Consider the following 296-nt stretch of genomic DNA (forward strand, 5'->3'; position numbering starts at 1 on the left):
CTTGGTTAAGGTTTAGTCAACATCTGGAACTAGTGGTATGGGGCCAGCTATGGTCATAAAGTTGGCTGAAATATGGCTATGTATGGTTCCATATGTGGCTACCAGATCAGGCCCACATGTGGACTGTAACCACTGACAATGTATAATAATAAATATAAATATGCCACCACGACAGGAGCTGCCTCGTTTTCTTGTACGGACAAGTCAAAACCAAGCGTAGCCAATGAGTGCAGCAGTATGTCATCAACGCTGGCTCTGAAAAAAACAACATTGCCATAATGCCGAACTCAAGACTT

This window comes from Morone saxatilis, unplaced genomic scaffold (genome assembly GCF_004916995.1).
Source record: "Morone saxatilis isolate NCDOM2014 unplaced genomic scaffold, NCSU_SB_2.0 Contig5, whole genome shotgun sequence".
NCBI lineage: Eukaryota > Metazoa > Chordata > Actinopteri > Moronidae > Morone > Morone saxatilis.